At 43.3% G+C, this 26,401-nt stretch overlaps 1 long non-coding RNA gene across 1 annotated transcript; it reads right to left on the bottom strand.

Annotated features, from left to right (window-relative positions):
- Window positions 1–6,792: 6,792 nt before the first annotated feature.
- LOC144257244 (uncharacterized) lies at window positions 6,793–12,205 on the bottom strand. Its single transcript, XR_013344399.1, has 3 exons — window positions 11,648–12,205; window positions 9,067–10,913; window positions 6,793–7,940 (listed from the first exon to the last, which is right to left on the bottom strand). It is a non-coding gene; the product is annotated as an uncharacterized LOC144257244 (long non-coding RNA).
- Window positions 12,206–26,401: the final 14,196 nt, after the last annotated feature.

The following is a 26,401-nucleotide window of genomic DNA, read 5'->3' as shown; positions in this document are numbered from 1 at the left end:
GTTCTTTACTGTCCTCCTGTTCACAAGGATTTTTGGCTGGCGGAGTGAGCCCGAGCATACCTGTGGGCTTCTGCTTACCATCACATCATCCCTGGTTTCCGGAGTGTGTTCGTGATCTGCTGATTCTCTGTCCTGACTCCTAGCTGGAATGTCAAGTTTGGTCGTGCTGGTTGCAACAGCCTTGTCATTCTTCCTGTGCTGAGGAGTCCTCAGGAATATCCAACAGAGGAAAACTGTTTTCCCTCATCAGCAAACATCCTTGGGAATTCAAGATTGGCCCAGACCTCCCAGGATGACATGAGGAGGCAGAGGGTAGTAGTCAAAGGTAGCGCCTGCCCCAGGCTGAGCTCTGCTGTGGCTCAGGCTGGGTCCAGGAATGACTCCGCCCCCTGTCAGTGGCCCACCAGAGCTCAGGATCAGCTGTGCACTGACTCCGCCTACTTGACCCCAGCTCAGGCTCCTACCTGATCAGCCAGGTCCTGCTGCCCAGAAGCCTGGGCAAGGGTAAGCACAGTTCCATCTCACCACCACGGGACCCCCTTGCGGATCAGGCCCAGGCCTGATCCGCCCTGCTGAACTACAGGCCAGCTTGGGCAGAGGGTAGTCACAGGGCCATCCCGCCTCAGGCTGACCCCTGCTGGAACTCCGACTCCGCCCAGGAATGACTCCGCCCCCTGTCAGTGGCCCACCAGAGCTCAGGATCAGCTGTGCACTGACTCCGCCTACTTGACCCCAGCTCAGGCTCCTACCTGATCAGCCAGGTCCTGCTGCCCAGAAGCCTGGGCAAGGGGAAGCACAGTTCCATCCCACCACCAGGGGACCCCCGTGCGGATCAGGCCCAGGCCCGATCTGCCCTGCTGAACTACAAGCCAGCTTGGGCAGAGGGTAGTCACAGGGCCATCCCGCCTCAGGCTGACCCCTGCTGGAACTCCGACTCCGCCCAGGAATGACTCCGCCCCCTGTCAGTGGCCCACCAGAGCTCAGGATCAGCTGTGCACTGACTCCGCCTACTTGACCCCAGCTCAGGCTCCTACCTGATCAGCCAGGTCCTGCTGCCCAGAAGCCTGGACAAGGGTAAGCACAGTTCCATCCCACCACCAGGGGACCCCCGTGCGGATCAGGCCCAGGCCTGATCTGCCCTGCTGAACTATAGGCCAGCTTGGGCAGAGGGTAGTCACAGGGCCATCCCGCCTCAGGCTGACCCCTGCTGGAACTCCGACTCCGCCCAGGAATGACTCCGCCCCCTGTCAGTGGCCCACCAGAGCTCAGGATCAGCTGTGCACTGACTCCGCCTACTTGACCCCAGCTCAGGCTCCTACCTGATCAGCCAGGTCCTGCTGCCCAGAAGCCTGGGCAAGGGTAAGCACAGTTCCATCCCACCACCAGGGGACCCCCTTGCGGATCAGGCCCAGGCCTGATCCGCCCTGCTGAACTACAGGCCAGCTTGGGCAGAGTTTAGTCACAGGGCCATCCTGCCTCAGGCTGACCCCTGCTGGAACTCCGACTCCGCCTAGGAATGACTCCGCCCCCTGTCAGTGGCCTGCCAGAGCTCAGGCTCCGCCCTGCACTGACTCTGCCTACTGGAAGACACCTGCTAGAGTTCAGCCCCAGCCCAGGTCAGCCTCTCTGTCAGGCATGGGAGCCTGGCCCAAGGTAGGCCTGGCTCCATCCTGCCACAGGCTGACCCCCAACAGAGCTCAGGCCAGACCCACGACCTCTTCTGCCCACAGGGAATACCTTCCGGAGCTCAGGCTCCTGCCAGATCAGCCAAGCCAGCTGCTCAGGAGCCTGGGCAAGGGTAAGCCAAGTTCCATCCGGCCACCTGCAGACCCTTGCGCAGGTCAGGCCCAGGCCTGATCCGCCCAGCTGAACTGCAGGGAGCTCGTTCTCAGGGTATGCCCGGGTCCATCCCACCACTGGCTGACCTCTTCTGTAGCTCACCGCTCTGCCCTGATCAGCCTCTTCCACCTGCGCGGGAGTTCTAGAGGGGCCTTGATCCATGCAGCCACCTGCTGACCCCTGCCACAGCTGAGACTCCAGCCAGATTCACTTTGCCAGAATTGCAAGGGAGCCTGGGCACAGGGTGGGTCAGGGTTCATCCTGCCCCCGCCAGATTGCCGCTGTAGCTTCCGCTTGGCTCAGGAAGGCCTCGCCGACCTGCCTGGCAACCGTGCCCAGGGTACACCACCTTCCATCCAGCCACCGGCCGACCCCTGCTGCGCTGCAACTGAAGCTCTGCCCAAGAGCCGGGCCCCAGGGAAGGCCCAGGTTCTACCTGCCACCTGCTGAAGTCTGTAGGTCCTTAGGCTCGGCCCAGGACTACCTCCACTCATCACCAGACAACCTCAGGAGCTCAGGATCCCTTCCAGATCTTCCACGACGACCTGTGGCGGAAGCCCTGGCACAGGATACCACAGGTCCCTACCGCCACCGGCCCACCTCTGCAGGAGCTCAGGCTTGGCCAAGATCCCCCTTGCCAACCTGTAATGCAGCCAGGGCCCACTATAGGCCTGGCTTCATCCTGCCACATTGGAACCCAGCCTGAGTCCATGCTCTACCCAGGACCACTTCTGCCCACAGGCAGACACCCGCTGGAGCCTTGGAAAACTCTTGGCTTCCATTGCTAATGGATAAGAAGAACCAGAATTCTCACTCTGCCAAAGGGCTCCATGCAAGAGGCAAAACTGTTGCCACTTGCTAGAAAACAGTATTTTGGTGATGTTCCTTGGGGTGTCTGCACAGCTCACCAGAGCTTCATCACATACCTAGCTCATACAAGTCAATGAGGAGAAACAAATAACTGAGAACAATGGGAAAACCCAATATTGACTGTTTTTAAGATGACATACCAAAGATCCAGAGGTCTTTCCACGTCACAATCTAGTAATCCGAAGGAAACACAAAGTACATGTGTGTTTTTGCCTGTCAAATACAAAGAATAAAGAGAGGGAGAATATCGAATCTCAACAGTGTTGGAAAATGGATTGTCAACTTCTGAGAACTGAAATGCAAAGTTGCCATAACACTTCTGTAGAGAAGCTTCAGAAAATGTGCCAAAAATTAAAGTGCATGCCTATCTTTAGCCCAAGAATTGCAATTTAAACAAGTCATTCATTGTGACTGAGGCAAACTTTTTTATTATACCCTGATGTGGTCCATTGTAATCATTTTATATGATGTTTATAGATTTTTAAAGGGTTTTTTTTGGGGGGGGTGGTGGTGGGCAGTGGGGGATGTATTTGGACCCAATGCCTTTATTTTATTTATTTATTTTGATGTGGTGCTGAGGATCAGACCCAGAGCCCCTCCTATGCTAGCCAAGCACTCTACCACTGAGCTACAACCCTATCCCCTCTGGTGTATTATTTCTTAAAAATACTTTTACATATCTGTAAACATATTCCTGTGTGATTATATCTCAGACTCTATTTTTTAGTAAGTTACCACTTGGGCTGGGACTGCAGCTCAGCCGAAGCACATTTGCCTGGCAGGTCCAAGGCCCTGTGTTCCTTTCTGAGCACCTTTGATTAATAAATAAAATAAAGATCTATCGAGAGCTACGAAAAAAAAATCTTTAGAAAAAGAATATACCTGGTATTTTCAAAACAAAATTAACACAGTTGCAGTTGTACATGTTCACGATATGAGACATTTAACATGTTAACTTTTTAAGGAGGAGTATGGTTCAATGGCACCAAAGAGAATCTCATTAAGATACAGCCATCACTATCATTTGTCCATCCCCAGGACTTTTCTACTCACAAATTCAACCTGTCCTCATTAAATACTCTCTTGCCACTTTTCCCTGTAACTCATCCCAGTAAGCACCGTTCTACTTCCTGTCTGTATGAATTGGATTATTTCAAAGATTTATTTTAATACCACCAAAGCACAAGAGCAATGTGTGCTGGTGTATGTGTGTACGTGTCCACACACAATACACCTCCGTATACATACAAAACTCGCATTAGTAACCAACTTTGCCTTCTTGCTTTCCACATTGAGGTTTAGAAATCCTCCTCCATTGTGTAAACATTCATTTATTTTGTTCCTGGACTTTGATGATTTATACATTTAGTGTATCAGAGCATCTGGAGTTTTTTTGGATGGAAAGATTGAGATAGGGATTGGATTTCATGTTCTTAACTACATCATTAGGCATCTTCACAATGTTCCCACCACCTTTTACGGAATCATATGTCTTTCTCCAAAAAATAGAAATGTGACCTTTGTGACATTATCAAGTGTTGTATCAATGCAAGTCTTTCCTGATCTCTCCTTTGAGTTCTGTCACTCTGTTCCCAGTTGCCACCCTTCAGAGTTTACAATTCACCGTGTGAAGAATACCTCTTGTGCTAAATCCCTGACTTCTTTTATTTTTGCAAAATGGTACTTTGGTGTTGGGCATGATGGCCTATGCCTGTAATCCCAGTGGCTTGGGGGATTGAGGCAGGAGGATTACAAGTTCAAACCCAGCCTCAGGAACTGTGAGGCACTAAGCAACTCAGTGAGATGAGACCCTGTCTCCAAATAAAATACAAAATGGGCTTGGGATATGGCTCAGTGGTTGGGTGCCTGTGAATTTCCACCCCTGGTACCAAATTAAAAATTTAAACACACACACACACACACACACACACACACACACATCTCACACATGTATACTTTTGTGACCTAATTTTGCAACATGACTTTATAGCTTGTTTTCTCTCATGATACCTTCGGGAAGTAAGATTTTATACAAATTGAAATGAGGAAAGTAGATAGCTGGTCAACACTGGCCTCTCTCTGAAAGAATACACTTTACCTATTAGGATGTGATTCTTTATTTTCCTAGTTTTATTTACTTAGAACTCAAAGACTTAGGAGAACAATATCTGAATGCTGCATATAGCTATTTGAATGTATTTCAGGGGGATCTTCCTCTCTGGGTTCAACCACATGATTTATTTTTATTTTATTGGGGATGGAGCCCTTTTTCTTCAACTTGGTTTCAGCTTTTATTTTGACACCTGTGTTTGTATATTCATTTTTTTAAATCGAGGATTACTTGCATATATCATCCAATCACCTGTTTTTAATTCAATGTAATCACACAAACACACACACACACACACACACACACACACACACATTGATCAGGAGTTATTACCATCCTTTTTCTTTATGAGGCAGCAAAAGCACAGAGAAGATACAGAATATGCCCAAGACTCCACAGTGCATTCCCTACTGAATGTTTGTGTCTCCTCCAAATTCATGTTGATGCCCTAATGCCAATGTGATGGCATGAGAAGTGGGGCCATTTGGAGGTAATCAGATTTCGATAGGCCGGCGGGGGGGGGGGGGGAGCAGAGGGGCATGTCTCCCAAGATGAGATTAGTTTTCTCAGAATTTCAAAAAGAGACCAGGGCTTACTTGCTCTCCACCAATTGAGAATACAGTGAGAGGCAGCCAGCTATGAGCAAAAAGAGGGCTCTTTCCAAGAATTCAATCTATCAGTACCTTGACCATGAACTTCCCACACTCCCAAATGGGGAGAAATAAATGTTTCTTAAGCTTAGAGTATTTTGTTGTAGCAGCTAGAACTGACTAGGACAGTCAGTGAAAGGACTTTGTGAACATTCAATGAAATAATGTATGCAAAGTGGTCTATGAATATAAGCTATTGCATTATCACCTTCATCATCATTACCATTTTTCCTAACCAAATGGCATAGGAGCTATTTTTCACACCTAATTCAATTCCAAAAGAAGCCACTGATATTTCTCCAGCAGAAAGAGGTTATGACTGCTCCGGATGAGTTACTACCTAGATTTTCAGGTTGTTTGTGGCCATTTTATGGATCTACATAGACCTTTGGCTGCTCTGTAAATGAGTTTTCTGGCCCATCATGAGATTTATACCCCTGTGCCATCAATACCATCCCCTTTTAGGGTGTCCAATTATGACCAGTCATTTACATCTTGAGCCATTTCTGAAATCCATGTGGATTTTCTCTTCCTCAGAGGTCTATAAAAACATGAATGACAGGTGATGTCACTGAACAACAAAGATGGGAGAGGACAGCTTGAAGAGCATGGAGAGGAGCCAAGCAATCAGAGAAAAAATAACACTAAGAGTGGAGGAGGCCAACCTCTGTCCAGAGGGCTCTGGGAAGAGCCAGCCTGATTTCCTTCTGGGACCTGCTCTTGGGCACTGGTCTGGGCAGGCACCAAGATGTGGTTTCACCAGACTGAGGTTCTGATGGACTTGGTGTCTGGTGCAAAACTTTAATTCAACTGTTAGCTCTAAAAACAGGAAAGCATATTTCTAATCAATAAAATTTTCCCTTTTTGACAATATTATGGTACAAAATTCTGATGTCTTTTTCAGATTTAAAAATGTAATAATAAAATATAATATTATTACAGCATAATATTTAAAATAACACAAAATGCAAGCATGGCTTTAGATTTCTCACAAAGCATATTTTCCCCCAGATTAAATTTTTATTCAAATATATCATTTATATATCTTTATGGAGTATATTATGGCAACTCAATAGACGTACACAAGTTTTATCATGCAACTTTGATATTACATCCAGGAAGTCCCTATAATGAAACCTGAAATTAGATTCATTGTGATGAATTACTTTTCCTAGAATTCATACTGTGACAGAGTCTGAGAGACTGTCTCTTCAGGCCCTTCAAGAATTAGGACATTCTAGCATTTCAAGCAGGCATTGATGCAGGAAAGATGAGTCTGGACACCTGAGATATTTAGAGGAAGCAGATTTATTTAAGCTGCAGCAACCCAGAGGGGATAACACCAAACAAGCTCTGGGCCCCAGGTCTGGAAATTCTCTAACATTGCAGTGGGTGGTTACACAGCACAATGTTTAATATAACTTAACTTTGTTCCACATGCATAGGTTGGACAGAGGTTTCACAGTGTTTTACACAGAAAACAGAAATTTTCACACATCAAAAAACTTGATTGGAGACTATTTTTTTTTTTTTTTTTTTTTTTAGGATATAGATGACCACAATACCTTTATTTTTATGTGGTGCTGAGAAGTGAACAAGGGGCCTCACATGTGCTAGGCAAGTGCTCTATCAATGAGCCACAACCCCAGCCCTGCAGGCCTAACTCTTACAAGAAAGAGAAACCTGGCCTTTACAACAAAAAGGAGCTCAAAGCACAATGAGTGCTCTGGAAATTTTGCTGACTTCTTAAAATAATCTCTTCTTGATTAGGAGAGAGACTTGTGTGTTACAATTAAGGTGGGAGTCTTTTGAAAACTACAGCATTACCCCCTTTGATGCTCATTATTTAATCCTCTAAGTCAAAGGGCATTATTATCTTCTTGGCTTAAAGCTTTATATAATGTAATATCATAGTTCTTGTTTCTCTTTTTTAAAAAGGAAACCTGCTTCTATTGTAGAACCACTAGTTTTAATGAAAAGAGGAAACAAACATGGAAGCAATACACAAGTTCAGAGCACAATCCATGCTATGTCAATTAAGCTTTTGAATCCACCAAGAAAAGGAAACCATCCTCCAAATAGTGAGTTTGGATCTCAACTGCAATGCCCAGTAATAATTGAACTGGTACATGTGTTTGTTTTCTGATATTATTAACTATGTGTTTGATTGTTATCAGTCCTAGAGTCAAGACAAAACAAAGGACTCTATATATGACAGAAGTAAGGGGTGGCAATGACAGTATAAGAGTGAAACTGTCCATTTTCCTTTTGGTTAGTATATCTTTCACCTTGTACATCCAACCCAGAGTGGCTGAAGCAGGGCTGATGTTTCCTCAAGCTTTGGGCACATTCAGGCTAGTCGGCTTCCAGAGTGACTTGAGCAGGGTTGGTGTCCTTCGGATCTTTGAGTTTCTCTGGTGTTTCCTTCTTCCTGATGCTCAGCTTAAGGGGTACAAATTAAGGAGGGAAAGCTGCAAAAGAATGTACGTAAGAATAAGAGATTTTATTTTCAGGAGGTTCCAAAGCAGGCTAAAAGGAACAAAGTATTACATAATGTATATCTCTGCATATGTACATACATGCATTGACATATTTGGTGACACTCTAAAAATTAGAGTAAGGGATTGTAGATAGTGCTCTATGTGGGGGTGTGACAAGAGGTGGGGGATATCCCAGGAGGCTTGAACTATGTAGATCTAACTCAATGTAACTTGAAACAAATTTGAAAACAGCCTATAATTTCACAAGCCTGACCCAACATCGGCTGATGATCTTCCATATATTATTTTTTCATCTAAAAAATGAAGTCAATTCAACCGCCTGCTCAAAGGTCAGTTGCCTTCCAAAGGTTCACCTCTAAGTGGGTTGACTTTAATCTCAGAATATATTTCTGCATGGAAATCATGTCAAATGCCTTCCTGGCTCCCAAAGTTTAGGTACTGCTCAACAGCTTAATTTTACCCCTGGCTTATCCTCCTCACCAACTTTACTTTACCAGATGCAAACCCATCTTGTACCTAGTTCTGCACACTGGTCAAGGTCACCCCGTTAAGAGGGATTTAAATCCAGCTCTACCCAATCTGAAGTCTTTACTTCTCCTCACACCACCCCTTAGCCAGACAAACTTGCTTACTTCTATTTTTCCTTTCTTGATAATCTCTTGGAAGAAGCCAGTGTTAGGCTAAATTTCACAGATTTGGAGGGTATTTTCCTAATAGGCTATTTTTCCTACAAGTCCAGGTATGGCCAGTCTGGCTGTCCCCAGCCTGCTGCAATGTACTGGGGCCTCACACCACTGCCCACACACCCTGTGCCCAGATGACCCTATGTCCAGGACACAGAGTCTCCTCAGGGAAGAGTCGAGGAGTAGGAGAAGGAGACACCATGGAAAGTTCAGGAGAAAGGACCAGAAGGTTCTTCCAGGACTAGACTCCCAAAGCAGCCAGAGATCCCTCTCTATCTTGCCCTACAGGATCAGGTCTAGACCTTGCCAGCAGCTCCCAGGCTCTAACCCCACCCTCTCACCAGTGAGCTGGACCCACCTAGCCCCACCCACTACCTGCTGTGAGGACTGCAACCTTTATTTAGAGTGCTCACTTGTTTATTTGGATGAGTTCCCTGAGTTAGAGCCACAACTCCTCAAGGGTCCTGAGGACTGGTGTCTGGTCCTGGGTGACAAAAGGCAGGCAGCATGCAGTGGAACTTGGTGAGGTGACTGTAATGGAGAATGATCAGTTTCCCAGCTCTTATACATCTTGAGAAGAGAAGCATCCTTGGGCTCAATTCACTGCAATGGCACCATCATGAAATGGTGGCATATGGTGGCAAGAGCAGCACCCAGCTGTTTTGGGCATAGGGCATCAGGCGTCGAAAGTCAGGAGTTGAGAATTGATGTGAGGTGGGGGCGACTGTGGCGGTGTCAGCATGCAGCTGTGATTTGGGAGTTCCTTTGTTCCTACTCATGGTGGCGGTGACAGTGGAAGAATTCAGAAACAGTGGTTGTAACAACAGATGCATCCAGCCATGAGTGTTTTCATCTTCCATAGTGACAAGGGTTTGGCTGCAGTTGCAATGAAGTTGGCACCAGTACTGAGTGTCACTGTCTAGTATCCATGTTAAAGTCTGGTGGCAGCAGGGTGGAACTCCAGCGTCAGGAAGGCGCAGGAGCAACATGCAGCTGCATCAGGGGTCCAGCCTCCGTATAGCGGTCGGGCACCAGGTGTGGTGTAAAGTACAATGACATTGGGGCCTTGGTAGGCATTGTTGGTGTCCATCTGGAGTTTGGAAGTTTGAGTGCTGCACAATGGTGGTGGCACCATAAGAGTTCAGAAGCAGGGGCAGCCACAACAGGCAGTGTCCAGCAGTGAGCATCTTCATCCTGCAGAAGTAACTGGGGTCCAGCTGCAGGACAGTGAAAGTGGCTTCCAGTGGCCATGTGGGGATTCTGGTTGGCTGCAGCGAAGAGCTCCAGGCTGGCATGGCAGCAAGGGCATGGGATAGTGGGTATCAGAGTGATAAGGTAACCAGTAGCTGGGATGTCTTCTGTTGTGGAGGCTCGAGGCCCTGGTCTTGTGCCTGGTCGACTGGCCTGCTCAGGAAGAAGAATGCGGGAGGCGGTGGTACCCAGGCAGCTGCCCAGGACCTTATGCTTCTCACAGCTGCCATGTCTCGCTCTGTCCATGAGCCCACTGTGTGTCTGCTCACCCCATCGCCTGATATAGCCTCTCTACTGAGGAACTAGGCTGTCTGCTAGGTTGGGGCGGTCTTGGGAGAGAACCTCACCATCCCCAGCCACTTCCTGAGTGGACTTTGGTTGCAGAAAGCAGAGGTCCTAGGACATCTTCACCCCCAAAGTGCATTTCTGTGGCTGGGGTGGCAGAAGACCAAGACAGAGAACTCGTTGCCCTTAGACTCCCACTGCCACCTGTGCCCTCCACCCTTGTTTCCTCCAAGGGATGCACTTGGAGGGTGAGGATTTTCTAGGCCCCCCCACCTTCCACCTCTGCACTCTGCTACCCCAGCCCAGGGGAGATGTAGCTGGGGAGGGTGGGTGCCTTCTCCCAAGGCTGCCCCAGCTGGCAGCAGGCCTACTCATCCCTCAGAGGCTGCAACTCAGGGAGGGGCAGGGTGAACTCAAGGATTACGTGAGCAGCCTGGTGGACTCAAGGCCAATGCCAGGCATTGCTGGAATGGGCAGCATAAGGTCCTCAGCAGGTGTCTGGGTACCACCTGATCCTGCGCCCTGCTTTGTGGGCAGGCAGGCCCTACAAGGGGCAATACCAGTTGCCTGGAGGAGCCACTGCAGAGGCCATCACAGCCTCCAGTCACCCTCTGACTCTGAGGCCTGCTGTCCCAAGCTGTCACCATCACCGCTAACAGAGCTCCACACTGAAGCCACTGGAGTCCCCACAGGGCCACCAGTGATGCCGCAGCCACCATCACTGCTAGAAAATAAAAAAGAAAAAAATAATAATAATAAATAAAAATTAAAATTAAAAAAATAGAAAAAAAATTAAAAAATTAAAAAACAACAACAACAAAAAAATGAAAATGAAAAAAAGAACCCAAATTAAAAAAATAATAATAATAAATGCAGTCTTAGAGTTTGATTAACTTCTCTTCCAGTAGGTGGAGCTGTGCCCACCAGGCCAAGCTTCTCCTCTCAATAGGTGGGAACCAATCACTGTGCAGCAGCTCCTCCTCCCAAACTGGGCAGGTCTCCAATCCTGAGTGCCTAGGGCCTCCTCTTGTGTCTAGTCACTTCCCCACTTTTCCTCTAGCCAAACCCCTCTCACCAGTGCCGCTCACCACAATACTGGCTACATGCCAGGTCTGGTGCTCCCGGGAGCCCTGTTTTCATGAATGACTGGGCACACTCTCCCTGTTTGCCATTCCTTCAGACCCTAAGTTTATAGAGCTTGGGGCTGAGAACCCCCAGCGAACTTGCTTGCCCTCCGGTAGCCACGCCCCCCGGTAGCTGGTGCAAGAGACCTCAGTTGTCAGCACTGGTGGGAGCAGTAGCCGGGAGTTCCGAGCCGCAGGTCCCACGCCACGTCTGATTCCCTCGATCTGGCTATCGCGCTCACGGGAGAGCTGGGAGGGGCCCTTATGGGAGAGCTGGGAGGGGCCCTTAAGGTTTCCCCGATGTGCGGAGAGGGAAGGCTAGTGGATTACACACCTGTAGCCGCAGGTTTCAATGAAGTTATCTCCTCCGCCACAGTCTGGTGACGTCAGTTCTCTGCCATGGTGGAATCCCATGCAAATGGCGACAGTTCCTTTCCCTTTACTGGGTGACCAATGCAAAGGGTTGGTCCTGACTGGCTCTCCCAAGCCCCATTTCAATCCTGTGGCCACTGCCTATGACGGCTTGGTTGGCATTTACCTCCGTAGGTTCAGAAGGGCTGACCAGTTGTTTCAGTGGGACCGTTTAGTGCTGAGTCACAGCTGTTTGTCTGCAGGAAGCAGGCGAACGGGAGCTTGAATTCAGCTCATCTGGGCTCAGTGTGTGATCTGAGAGGCCCAGACTGTTCGCCCCAGATCCACGTCAGCTCAGCATTGCCTAGTGATCCTGAGCAAACAGCATTTAGACGGTTTACGACTCCCTATGCCTGCACAGCTGAAGAGGTCAGAGACTTGATCTCTCCGCGCCCGCCGCCATGTTGGATCCTTCTCTGATAATTTTTTTCTCTCTTCTTGCCATGCTTATCTCCAAAATGCTTTTTAAATGATTCCTGCCTTTTAGTTTCTACACCCTCTTTATCTTACCTTATATTTGCATTATTTATTCTAATACCAGATACTTTGGTGTGGGAGACCAACCTTACACATGACTGAGTCACATTCCCCAGCTGGGTGCTGAGGTGCTCAGTCACAGAAATGTGGCAGAGCTTTCCCCATCTTCTTGGGTTTAAGGGTCAGTGTCTCCTGCATGGGTGTGTCTTGCTACAGCCCCATGGGTGAAGATATGCTCTCCTGTTCCTTTGTAATATAACCCCTTGCCCTGTTTAGGATAGAATCTTCCATGGAAGTGCCTTGTGTGTGTCCCCTTTTCTTACTGTGCCCTTGGGTGTGGCCTACCCAGGTGTCAGTCAACCTGCTATCAGTGGACATCATGAAGATAGACTCAGTCCCCTGAAACCTGACCCCTTGCCTCATTTGAATGGCTTCTCCTCAATAAAAGGGGTCAGTGCGTGCTCTTGCTCTCTCTCTTCCTGCGGACCCTTTAGGTCAGAGGAGCCGTCACAGCGACCCCAAAGAAAAAGGTATTTGTGTCTCTTGTGTGGTTAGTTTGTGCAGCCCAGTCAGCCTAGTTTACCTGGAGTGACCCCTGAGCCTTTTAATCGCAAGAACAGAAACCCAGCACTTTTGTAGTCATTAAGCCTGGGCTGTATCATCTTTAAGAAATGATCTCTCCTTCTTCCTTTCTTATTTGCTGATCACTCATCTTTCTCCTGAGGTTGTAGTCATTGTTATGGTTTGGATGAATGTCACCCAAAGATCCATATAAAAGCTTCCTCCTCAGGGTGCTGATACTAGGCGGTGAACTTTTAGGAGGTGGAACTCATCTAACCCTCTTATAAGAGATCCTTAAGACACTGGGAACATAACCTCAAGAGACTGTGGGACTCAGGTCTTTCTGTCTCTGTAAGTGTCCTGGCTCATGTTGTAAGTGGTTTACCCTGACATGTTCTCTAGCACCGTCTGCTACCCTCATCAGAAAATCAAATCAATGGGCTGTCTGCTCTTGGATCTGTGAACTACATAAACCTTTTTTCTTTATTAGTTAATTGCCCCAGGTATTTGATTGTAGCAACATAAAACTGACTAATGCAGTCATGGAGTGAAACAGAACTGGTATGTTTCAGCACCAAGATAGAAATGGTAGAAATTTTTAGTCATCAGCTATATCTGATTCTTTATTTCTGCAGTTACTGAAGGTAATCACTCTCCCCCGCCTCCACCTTTTTGACTTTCATTTAGGTGAAAACCTCTGAATAATTCTGGGTAATGACTTTCCAAGGGAAGTAAATTTTATTACTTGTAGGCTAAGGCCTTAAATTATTGGTGTGAATTCTCTAGAATACTCTACCTTACTCTTGATGATTATTGAATCCGAACTGCTGAACCACAACTGACAAGACAGCTGCCCTGGACCATTTCCTAGGCTCATGGCAGAAACTTTCATTGCTTTAAAACACCTAATATTTTGGGGTTGATATTTTAGTGCAGCATAACCAAGCCTACATTTACTGGAAGATATGAAACATGTTCTGAAAAGTTTCTAAATAATCTCAGTTTGTATAATTATGGTTTGGTTTTATCATCTGTTATTTATTTATAGAGAAATAAGTTTATCACTTAAAAATGCATTTTTTCAGTGTATATAAAATTTATTGATTTCATTGCATAAACAATGGAGGTGTCATTGGTTGTTACTTATAAATATTAATATTCATGGAGTATTAATAAGTCTACCTTCAATGGAAGGGTAACTGATGTGATACAGCAATTTGTATACGGGGTAAAAGCGGGAGTTCATAATCCACTTGAATCAAACCGTGTAATATGATGTATTAAGAACTATGTAATGTTATGAACGACCAATAAAAAAAAAAAAAATTAATAAGTCTACCTAAGTGATTTTTTTTTTATGGTGCTGGGGATCAAACCCAGGGCTTTGTGCATGCAAGGCAAGTATTCTAGCAACTGAGCTATATCCCTAGCCCAAAGGACATTACTTTTTTTTTTTTTAAAGAGAGAGGGGGGGGAGAGCAAGAGAGAGAGAGAGAGAGAGAGAGAATTTTAATATTTATTTCTTTATTTTTTTTAACTTTTTTTTTATTTCTTTAGTTTTCAGCAGACACAACATCTTTGTTTGTATGTGGTGCTGAGGATCGAACCCGGGCCACAAGCATGCCAGGCGAGCGCGCTACCACTTGAGCCACATCCCCATCCCCTACCTAAGTGAAAATTGGGGTGAGATAGCAAGACCTTTGGAAGCAAAAGCTGCGTGTGTTGTGTTGGTAGGAAAATATATGAATGAACACTTTAAACTTTATTAGTTTTAAAATTTACTGTTTTTTTTTAATATTGCCTTGTTCCAAATATCAAAACTCTAGTTTCTCCTTTGCCTAACTGCCAAATTGCTATGTACATTTAAAATTTAGGTTAAATATGGTCTGTGGACAATGTATACAAGTACATAAATATAATATGATACCCTATAAATAGGTATGATTTTGTGTTATGTATCAGTTTTAAATTGATTAATTTTTTTTTAAGAGAAGGAAAAAATATGGCCCATGACTCACTCAGTACAATCTATTAGGAAAAGTCACATCCAAAAAAAGGTCAAAATTCAGGTTAGGATCTCATTGTGCTTCCTTCCTCAAAGACCTCATTAATTTATTCATACATAAATATTTTTCTTTTTTCCACATTTTTTATTTGTGCATGATAATTGAACATAATGATGGGATTTGTTATTACATATTTATACACACACAATATAAGAATATAATTTGACCAATATCACTACCCTGTTCTTTCCCCTCCTTCCCCTCTTCCCTCCCCCTAATCCTTTTTCTCTACTAATTTCCCTTTGATTTTCTTGACATCCCTTTGTCTTGCAGGGCTCAGGCCCTGGGAAACACATTTAAGATCCCAGCAAGTGAAATAAGATGCAAGGCACAGTTGGATATGCTTTATTCAGAGGTGGCAGCAGCCCCTGAATCTTTTCATAGGCCTTTTAAAATTTTTTATTCTAATTAGTTATATATGACAGTGGAATGCACTTTGACACATCATACATAAATGGAGAATTTCTCAAGAATTTCTCATTCTTCTGGTTGTACATGATGTAGAATCACACTGGTCATGTAGTCATATATGTATATAGGGTAGTATATATGTATATAGGTAGTCTGACTCATTCTATTATCCTTTCTACCCCCATAACCCCTCCCCTCTCTTTACTACCCTCTACCTAATCGAAAATAACTCTGTTCTTCCTTAACACCCGCCCCCCCCTTATTGTGAATTAGTGTGGGCATATCAGAGAAAATGTTCAGCCTTTGGGATTGGCTTATTTTGCTTAGCATGATATTCTCTAGATCCATGCATTTACTAGCAAATGTCATAATTTCATTCTTCTTTAAGGCTGAGTAATACTCCATTGTGTATATAGACTACATTTTTTTCATCCTTTCATCTCTTGAAGGACACCTAGGTTGGTTCCATAGTGTAACTATTGTGAGTTGAGCTCTATAAACATTGATGTGACCATGTCATTATAATATGTGGATTTTTAAGTCCTTTGGGTATAAACTGAGGTGTGGAATAGCTGGGTCAAATGGTGGTTCCATTCCAAGTTTTCTGAGGAATCTCCATACTGATTTCAACAATGATTTCACCCATTTGCAGCCCCACTAGCAATGTATGAGTGTACCTTTTCCCCCACATCCTCGCCAACATTTGCTGTTGTTTGTAAGAAGTAATTTGCCCAAGGCCTTCAGCCTGCTCTGCCTGAAGTCAGTAGGATATGTTACAACTTAGACTAAGCAACTTGTTATTCTCAGTCCAAAGATTGCTCTGTAGATAAAGAAACACGTTACCCTGATGTGGTCTCAAAGAGGATCTTTGTTATCTTCACAGCAGAGAAAAAGGAAGAAAACTAATAATGTTTGGGAAAGCCACGAAATGGGCTACTTGGCCAGTAACCTCTCCCTGGAAGGGTCCATGTGGGTCTTTATTGACCTCTGCAGATACTTCTGAGAGGACCCCTGCTTTGTGTAAGAATCACTGGGTGATCCCAGGAGGTCCAGGGTGAAAAACAGGTTCTATGAGTGTTCATCTTTGATCCACTGAAATAACTCTGGACTCCAGTTTTTTAAAATGTTGAGCTTAATTCCTAATTCACTGTGTGTGTGAGAGAGAGAAGAGAGAGAGAGAGAGAGAGAGAGAGAGAGAGAGAGAGAGAGAGAACACAAGAGAGACAAGAATAAGATATCTATATTAGCTGGGCACAGTGGCACACACCTGTAATCCCAGGGGCTCCGAAAGCTAAGGTAGGAGGATTGTGAGTTCAAAGCCAGCCTCAGCAACTTAGCAAGGCCCTAAGAAACTTAGTCAAACTCCGTCTCAAAATAAAACATAAAAAGGGCTGGGGATGTGGCTCAGTGGTTAAGTGCCCCTGGGTTCAATCCCTGGTACAAAAAAAAAAAAATCCATTTTAGATTCAGTTAATAAGAAGCTAAAAGTTCTTAAATGGTAAGATTATAAGTGACTTATTTTTTATGAATTTTTTTTCTGTTGCTACAGTGATTTTGTTTCTGATATAACAGAGAAAACATGTGGGGCAAAAAGTGGACAAATAAATAATAATAATGTTAAAATTCTAATGCTGTGACCCTCGTCCGATGGAGGAATGGATTTCAGACTGGAGATGATTTCGTCTCTTGGACTTTTTAGTTACTTTACTGAGCTGTTTCCCAAACTTTTGTCTCCAGATCTAGGTAAGCACCCTTCCTCTTTGGCATTTTGGGGTTATAGGCCACTTTGAGACTCTCACCCTATCCCGTGCACATACCTATACATACATGACATTGTGTATATGGTTTCAGGAGGTTCGTGGTCCAGCCATATTGTTGAGCACCCCTGTGTGTTATGCTGCTTTATGAGCGAGGGGCCTTATTAATAAGAGTAGCAGGGAAATTCGAGCATCAAGCCACTAAGCAAACACACAGGAGAAATGCAGCCAGGCCCCCGGAACACTTCAGTGCCCTGGGGAACAAGTGAGTCATTTTATGGGGAAGAACAAAAATAATAATAGTTGTTTATTTTACTTACCAAGCCTTGTGATAAGCACTTTCCATATTTTATCTCATGTAATTCTTACCTCAACCCAAGGGAGGAGGCTATATGATTACCACTTTATCAGTAAGGGAGCCAGGCTTAGATAAGTCAATAACTTGCTCTCTGTAACATGGGGCAGAGGCTAAGATTTCAGGAACAAGAATCCACCATGTTACTTTTTGTTTAAAACTTTGCAATAGCTCTCCAGCTTATTCAAAGCCAAGATGTCCATATGATGATCTAGAGTTTCTGACCTTTGCTAACACTCGGAAGTCATCTTCTCCTATTACCAACACCTCCCCACAATCTGCTCTCACCTCTCTGGCTACTTGTTGTTTCTGGAACACTCCAGATAAGCCCTACTTCAAGGCCTTGGCTCTAGCTCTTTGCTCTACTTGGTCTTTCCCCGGGTGAGTCATCCACTTATCCTTTTAAATCTGTATTTTTTCACTGAGGGTTTTCCTGATAACCCTAATTAAAATGAAAACCCCATTGACTCTATTCCTACCTTTTCCCTGCTTTATTTTTCTCTCTAGTACTTGCCATCATTCCATGTGTTAGACTTTGACTTAAGTTATAGTGTGGTTTTCTTCTCCTATTAGGATGTAAACCCTGCCATTGACAAACATCATAGTAGTCACTGATTTTTTCTAGTATCAATGGATGTTAGAATTTGGTGAAGGTCTAATGAGGAATAGGATATTGACAACTTCCTGTGAGATTCTTATTCATTCTAACAAGTAAACTAGCAACTTTATAGTGGAGAATTGGGGTAGACTGATCTTAACTGAATGATCAAAGTTAACCAATAGCAATTCACCCTTAATAGGATAAATTGACATCAAGTGCCTGCTAATATCATGCACTGTAAATATTATAGCATCACTTTCTTGGAGTTTTTGCCAAAAACATGCATAATTCGGGGGCTGGGGTTGTGGCTCAGCGGTAGAACGCTCACCTAGCATGTGTGAGCCCTGGGTTCCATCCTCAGCACCACATAAAAATAAATAAATAAAGGTATTGTGTCCAACTACAACTAAAAAATAAATATTTAAAAAATGCATAATCAAACTCTAATTATGAGGTAACTTTGACAAATCAAATTGACAAATACTCTGTAAAATAATTGATCTGTATTTGTAAAAATTGTTGAGGTCATGAAAGACAAGGGCATGAAGACTGAGCAAGTGATCCATGCTATAGGGGACTCGAGGGGATAAAAACTGAACACAACATGTAATCACAAATTGATTTTTATATAAATAAATTTATTGGGATACTTTATCAATTTTAACTAGGGTCCATATACAAGCTAATAATAGTATTAAGTAATGTTAATTTCCTGATTTTGATATTATTATTGTAATTATACAAGGATCTCTTTGTTTTTAGGAAATATATACTGAATTATGTGTAATAGGTCATCATATTTGTAGTTTAGTCTTTTTATTTCCTTATTTTTTTTGTTGGTGCATCATAGTTGTACATATTGGTGGTATTTGTTGTTACATCCTCATGCATGCACATGGTATAACACTGTAATTTGGCTAATGTTATACCCCGGCATTTTTCCCGTCTCCCTCTGCCTCACACTCCTTGGTTCCTTTCCTCTACGGATTTCCCTTTGATTTTTAGGATATCCACGCCCACCTTTCTTTTTCTTTTTCCTCTCTAGCTTCTGCTTATGAGGGAAAACTTTATGACCCTTTACCTTCAGAGTTTGACTTACTTTGCTTAACATGATGGTCTCTAGTTCCATCCATTTTCCTGAAAATGCCACAATTTCATTTTTCTTTACGGATGAATAAAACTCCTTTGAGTATATATACTACATTTTCGTATCCATTATCCCTGAATGGATACCTAGGCTGGTTCCATACTTTGGTATTGTGAATTATGCTGCTATAAGCATGGGTATGCATGTATCACTATAGTAAGATGCCTTTAATTCTTCAGGGTAAATACGAAAAAGTGGTATAGCTGGGTCATATAGTGATTTCATGCCTAGTCTTTTGAGGAATCTCCATACTGTTTTCCATAGTGGTTGAACTAATTTCCGGTCCCACCAAGAGTGTAAAAGTGTTCATTTTTCTACACATCCTCTCTAGCATTTGTTATTATTTGTGTTTTTATTTAAAAATTTTTAAAATATATTTTTTAGATGTTGATGAACCTTTATTTTATTCATTTATTTATATGCGGTGCTGAGAATCAAACCCAGTGGCAAATGCTCTACCACTGAGCCACAACACCAGCCCCTATTATTTGTATTCTGGATAATTGCCATTCTGATTGGTATAAGATGAAATCTCAGTATAGTTTTGATTTGTATTTCTCTAATTGCTAATGATGTTGAATATTTTTTCATGTACTTGTTGGCCATTTGTATTTCTTCTTTTGAGAAGTATCTGGTTAGTTAATTTGCCCATTTATTAATTAGGTTATTTGATTTTTTGGTGTAAAGTTTTTTGAGCTCTTTATATATTCTAGATATTATTCTTCTGTCAGAAGAGTATTTAGTGAAGGTTTTTTTTCTAATTCTGTGGGTTCTCTCTTCTAATCTTTTTTTTTTTTTTTGCTGTGCTATAGTTTATTCTTAAATGACTCAGGAAAAAAAAAGGTCTACAGAGGAGGCAGAGAAAATAAAGCAGATGTAGCAAAATTTCAATATTTGGGAATCTGGGTTAAGGGTGTTCAGAAATCATTTGTAAGATTTTGCAGCTTATTCTTTAAGTCTGAATGCAAATTAAAATAAAGGTTTACTAAGAGATAGAAGGATGTAAGCTCCGTGAAGACAGGGATTTTGATTGTTTTGTTCATTGATATTTCTCTGACATGTGGAATACCATTTGGCATATTCTACCTGCTCAGCAACTCCTCATTGAATACATGAACATGAGTGCTTTAGTTTGGGTTGTGAAAGCTCCCTACAGGGCAATGTGTTAAAGGCCTAGTCCCCAGGCATGGTGTTGTCACAGGTCAGTGAGGAGCTGGAACTCTCAACCTCTATTCTGTGTTCCAATGAAAGAAAATTTACAGTCAGACACTAAAAGCCATCCAAGAGAACTTTATTATAAGTGAAAGTAAAGTAAGACTCAAGCAAAGAGCTTTCTAAAAAGAGAAAGCGGGTCATCTCTGAGAAGAGAACAACAAAGGAGACAGTGCCGTCTCTGCATTTATTACTGCCTGATGTTTGCCTTGAGAGCTGGGGCCCACCTTCTGTACTCATTGCCAATCACTATTCAACTCCTGCTTCACATTGGGTGGTGGTCCTTGCTGTAACTGTCATGGTGGCCATCCTATTCAGGGGGCTTCATCTACAAGTCAATCATAGGTTACTGGGGTTACTAGTCAGAAGGTATCTTAGTGAGCCCGTGTCACTAAAGAAAGGCACCTATGGCCATAACTCCTAGGTGTACCCTGACCTCAGTGGACCCTGTCAAGGGTTAGACCTTCTAATCCTTCTTTCTTGAGGCATTTCCCCAATTAGTCCCACTCCCCCTATTAGCTCCTTCTGTTTCTATTTGCTTACTCTCGGGGTCTGTGTGCCCATGTTTTTCTACAGGTTATCTGCTACAAATCATTTATTCATCTGCCTTGGAAGGAGTTTAAAGAAGGCCCTAAAAGAGACTTAAAGAAAACCTGTGACCATGCCATGCATTCCACTGCTCACTACTAACTTCTACCTGCCAGGGTTATTGGGAGGTGGTGGAACCCTTGGGAACAGTCCTTAGGCTATTGAGGGTGTGCCCTTGAGGGGAACTGTGGTACTGTAGCCTTTCCTCTCTCTTTTGCTTCCTGCTGTGAGGTGCACAGTTTTGCTGCCATACACTCCTGCCATGCTGAGCTGCTTCACTGCAGGCCCCAAAACAACAGGGCTAATCAGCCATGTGCTGGAACCTCCCAAATGGCGGACTAAAACAACCCTTTTCTCTTTATAAGTGAATTATCTCAGGAATTTCGTTACAGTAACAGGAAACTAATACAACTAATTTATGACTTACTATTCCATGTGTTCCATAGCCCTTATTGAATGAATGAACACAGACTTATGACTTGAGATTCTAGGTGCTCCTTCATCTTTTTTTTTTTTTAAAGAGAGAGAGAGAGAGAGAATTTTTTAAAATTTATTTTTTAGTTTTCGGTGGACACAACATCTTTATTTTATTTTTATGTGGTGCTGAGGATCAAACCCAGTGCCCCGCGCATGCCAGGTGAGCGCGCTACCACTTGAGCCACATCCCCAGCCCGCTCCTTCATCTTTGTTGAATGAATGAGCACTGACTCAAGGTTTACCAAAGAGGCAAATATGTCAGCTCGGAGGGGATCTACCACACACACCCATTTTTACCAAAGTTTTCTGAAAAACTGTTACCACCCTGCAGATTTGTAGTGACATTGGTCTGATTCTGGAAGAATCCTGGAGAGATGGGGGCCCCCTGTTGGCCCCCACTCACCTGCCTCTCTTGAGCAGCTTTTCCAGAGACGCATCTATTGGGCCAATGAAATATTTTATTAATTATTAAGATATTCTGAAGTCTAGATAGCTGCTGGTTCCTGTACATCACTATCAAAAGTTAGGATGATGGTAGTAAACAGACTAGGGTCAAGCCAAGACAGCTAGCAGGGCAATCATGGCTATGCGGGCAGATGGAAGGGAAGTCCTCAGGGTGTCTGTGTTAAGATCTATGGCCCAGCGGACACTCCGGAGACTCACCAGGATGTCATAGCAAGCAACTCTCATCCAGGAATGATGGTTGCATGCATTCCTCACAAGGAGTATCCCTTCAAGTCAGAAGCAATTCCACGTGAAAGGCCCAGGGGAAGGCAAGCCCCAAAGAGGCCTCAGGACAAGACAAAACCATAGGAAAGACTTAATCATCATGACCTTGATTAGGATCAAAACATTTTCAGAAAGGTGCTCCTTTAGAAAATAGTCCTTTTTTTAAAAAAAAAAAAAAGATGGATTATTCTTTTTGAATTTTTTTTATTTGTTCTTTTTAGTTATACACGACAGTAGAGTGTATTTGGACATATTATACATACATGGATTATAACTTATATTCGTACTTTTTATACAATTTTTCTGTGGAGAAAATTTTCCTTATTTCAGAGCCTATTCTCATATAAATTGAAGACACTTTGAGTGGCTCTTCCTTCTACCGTTTTTGAGAACTGGCCTGCATTTTAGGTCATGATAGAAGCTGCAAGTTATTTGGAAAGCATCTTCTGCTTAAACCAATAAAAGGGGGGTGAATTTCTTTTCTTATCTAGGGTATAGCCATAACAAGACTCCACCCCAGAGCTTCTAGTACTCAGAGTATATTTGAGAACAGTTTTTTGTTTGTTTCTATTTTCTTAGGCCCTTTTTTAAAAATTAAATTATTTATTTATTCTAATTTGTTATACATAGCAGAATGCAATTCATTTCATATTACACATATAGAGCACAATTTTTCAAGTCACTGATTATACACAGAGTATCTTCACACCATTCAGGTCTTCATACATGTACTTAAGGTAATGATGTCTAACTCATTCCACCATCATTGCTACCCCCTTTGGCCCCTCCCTTTTCCTCCCTCTCCTTTTCCCTATTTAAAGTTCCTCCATTCCTCCCATGTTCTCCCCCATTGACATTATGAGTCAGCATCCTCATATGGAAGAAAACATTCAGCATTTGTTTTTGGGGGGTTGGCTTGCTTCCCTTAACATTATCTTCTCTAACTCCATCCATTTACCTGCAAATGCTGATTTTATACTCTTTAATGCTGAGTAATGTTCCATTGTGTATACATATCAAAGTTTCCCTACCCATTAATCTACTGAAAGGGCATCTAGTTGGTTCCACAGTTTAGCTATTGTGAACTTTGCTGCTATAAACATTGTCTTTAAGTCCTTTGGGTATAAACCAAGGAGTGGGACAGCTGGGTTAAATGGTGGTTCCATTTCATGTCTTCTGAGGAATCTCCATCCTGCTTTCCATAGTGATTGCACCAATTTGCAGTCCCACCAGTAATGTATGAATGTGCCTTTTCCCCGTATCCTCACGAACACTTATTGTTGTTTGTATTCTTAATAGCTGTCTTTGGCCCTTTTTGTTTTGTGCAGATTCTTTGAAATCAAATTGCGGTAAGATCTTTAAGCTTGGGATGCTAACATCCCTTAAACTCTACCTGCTTCCACCTCATAACATTAACAGGACTCTATCCTTTTCCCAAATGACCATCCGCAATTTATTCTTACGTTTTTTTTTTCACTTTCAGTTCTGAGAATTTCTCTACTAGGTATTTTCTAATACTCAACACCCAAACCCATTCATTGTTCTTCTCAGATGTCCGGATGCCACAAACTTCCTATGCAAGCATGATTTAGAGTCTTCTGTAAACTCTTTCAAAGTGGATGAGAAAACCAATGGTGGTAGTATATTTGTAGGAAATAAATAGCAGCAAAATTAACTAATTGGGGAAATATGTCAAAAAAGGATTAATGGGACCAACCCTTGACAGAGTCCATTGAGGTTGGCGTGAAGCTAAGAGTTCTGGCTATAGCTGTCTCCATAAGTCTTGGAAGGGGAAGAAGATTCCTTTAATGGCATAGGTGCCCGAAGGTAATCTCTGATCCGCAACTGACCCCAGTGTCCACATTAACATGGGATCAACTTGTAGATGAAGCCCCCTGAATAGGACGGCCACCACGACAGTTGTGGAGAGGACCAATTAGGGTCAAAAACTTCACCATTCAACGTGAAGCAGGAGTTGAACGCCTGATTGGCAAAGAGTGCAGAAGGTGGTCCCCAGTTCTCCAGACAGACATCAAACAGTGGTAAATGTGGAGACAGCACTGTTTACTTTCTCTGCCTGGAGATAACTCACTTTCTTTACTTTCACTCCAAGTGGGGGAGGCTTACTTTACTTTCTCTTGCATGGCTTTTGGTGTCTGACTTTAAATTTTCTTTCATCAGAACACAAGAACCAAGGTTTGGAGTTTCAGTTCCCCACTCTCCTGTGACAATGATGTTGATGGTGATGGTGATGATGCCCATTTTGCAGATGATAAAACTGAAATTCAGAATTAGGAATCTAAGTAGAATAATTAATTGAAATAGAGTACTTAGTTGAACTAATTAGTGCATGGGTTGGAAAACAAAGCCCGGTGCTGTGACACCGAATCCCACTCTTACCCCTCTATAGGCTATCAGAAAAGTACAACAAATCCTTAACAAAAAGAAAACTTCCAGAAATAATGTTGACCTTTACTTCTCCATAAAATTGTTATCATTGTAATAAACAGGTCCTGCTAATGTCAGCATTCATCGCGTTAATTATTAGTGGTATTCTGATAGCTAATATTTTAATGGAAGAAATGGGTTTCTTGATAGAACTATTCACTTTTACTAACTTTCTTTTGTGAAAATGTCAGTCCAGACAGAATATGAAGAAAGAAGTTTCAAGGCCTAATAGAGAAACCCAGCTTTACAAAACCACTAGGAAATAGTGTGTCTCAAAAGGATGCATGCGTATGCCGGGTGCGCTGGCAGATGCCTATAATCCCAGCAGCTCAGGAGGCTGAGGCAGGAGGATTGTGAGTTCAAAGTTAGCCTCAGCAGCAGTGAGGTACTAAGCAACTCAGTGAGACCCTGTCTCTAAATAGAATGCAAAATAGGGATGAGGATGTAGTTCAGTGGTTGAGATTCCCTGAATTCAATCTCCAGTAGCCCCCCTCCCCCCAAAAAAAGATGCCTATGTTTTTCATATTTCACCCAGCAATCAATTTAGGTCTCATGGGATCTTACCCAATCAGAACCCTCAGGAGAAAATGTGCTTGGTTTCATGACCAAAATTAAAACTGTCTCCTTTACAATTTCAGATCTAAGGACAATGCTGTACTATGCTGTTTGGTTGGCAGTTTTTTTTTGTTTGTTTTTTTGTTTTTTTTTTTTTTCAGAGCTAGGGAGTAACCCAGGCCTCCCACATGTTAAGCAGGAGCTATACCACTGAGCCACATACCCCCGCCCCCCTTTAACTTTCTATTTTGAGACAGACTCTTGCTAAATTGCCCAGGCTGGCCTTGAATTTGGGAGCCTCCTGCCTCAGCCTCTTGAGTAGCTGGGATTACAGATGTGTGCCACCATACCCTGGCTGGCTGTTAGCCTTGGTCCCTGCTTACTTCTAACACTTCCCCTGACCAGTGGCAAGAACTCCCCTTATTCCTTGCTTTGCTGCCTCCAATTTTCCTCAACCATGCAGCTAAGGAAGGCCTCAACTGAAGGTTCTAACACAGTGCTTCCCACACCTGGATGTGCACTAGGTTTGGCTGCAGTGCTTGGTTAAAATACAGATACATCACTCTGATTCAGTTACCCAGGATGGACCTTGGTGTGTAAAAGTGTTAAGAGACGACATTGATACAGTCAGCTCTGGAGACCACTATGTTACATCACTTCCCTCTCTCAGTCCCTAATCAGTCTTCTTAGCTCCTCACCTTGCCCTCCTGCTCTCAGTCCTGATTTATCTAGTGTACTCTGACATCTGTGGCGGTTATCATTTCGTCCCCCACAAAGCTGGAAGTTTTACGGGAAATCAAAACCCAAAGAACTTTGAACTGTCTTCAAAATGTACCTCTAATATTTATTATCAGAAACTTGCTTTATGACCCAAACGAAAAATAACCCAGACTGAAAAAGCTATATAATGGTCACAGTTGGGAATTATGTTTGAAACTACAAGGTGGAGATAAATGTTTAATTGGAATCCAAAGGTCTTTCTTCTCTCTGAGTGAGAGGGTAATGACGTTTGTAGTAATATCACAGATTACAATTACTATCTGGTGATAAAAAGACTACTAACTGGCATGCTAGACCAAGGAAGGACTCACCATGGAATCTCCCCCTTAACTTTGATGTTGGAGATTTAACCCAGGGGTTCTTACCACTGAGCCACATGCCTAGCTGCCCTCCCCTCCTACTTTTTTTTTTTTTTCATTTTAAAAATTTTGAACAGAGTCTCACTGAGTTGCGTAGGGTCTCGATAAATTACTGAGGCTGGCTTTGAACTTGTGGTCCTCCCAACTTATTCTC

This window comes from Urocitellus parryii, chromosome 10 (genome assembly GCF_045843805.1).
Source record: "Urocitellus parryii isolate mUroPar1 chromosome 10, mUroPar1.hap1, whole genome shotgun sequence".
In the NCBI taxonomy this organism is placed as follows: Eukaryota; Metazoa; Chordata; class Mammalia; order Rodentia; family Sciuridae; genus Urocitellus; species Urocitellus parryii.
The sequence above is the reverse complement of the archived record's forward strand: the minus strand, read 5'-3'. Positions and strand labels throughout refer to the sequence as shown.